This window comes from Dipodomys ordii, unplaced genomic scaffold (genome assembly GCF_000151885.1).
Source record: "Dipodomys ordii isolate 6190 unplaced genomic scaffold, Dord_2.0 Scaffold178, whole genome shotgun sequence".
NCBI lineage: Eukaryota > Metazoa > Chordata > Mammalia > Rodentia > Heteromyidae > Dipodomys > Dipodomys ordii.
In genome coordinates, this window is record NW_012267394.1 from 246,360 (window position 1) to 246,906 (window position 547).

Here is a 547-nt window from a genome sequence, read left to right on the forward strand (position 1 = left end):
CAGGCCGAAATTTTCTGAATAGAGACCCGGAAACACAACAAATCATAGAAAGGTTGGACAAATGGAATTGCATGAATTTGCAGTGCTTCTGCAAGACAAAGGACATACCTAGCAAGATCAATAGAAAGTCCACAGCTTGGGAGAAGATCTTCACTAGCCATAAAACAGACAAGTGTCTCATATCTAAAATACACTTGGAACTCAAAAAATTAAATCCCCCAACAACAAATCATAAAAGAAACAACTGCCCAATAAATAAGTGGGCTAAAGACTTAAAGAGAAATTTCTCTGAAGAAGAAAGAAGGATGGCCAATAGACACATGAAAAAATGCTCAACATTCCTAGTCTTAAAAGAAATGCAAATCAAAACAACATTGTGATACCACCTCACGCCAGTTAGAATGGCAAAAATCAAGAACAATAACAACAACAGATGCTGGAGGGGTTGTGGACAGAAGGGAACCTTACTTCATTGTTGTTGGTAATGTGAACTTGTTCAACCACTTTGGAAAGCAGTATGGAGGTTCCTCAAAAGACTTCACATAGA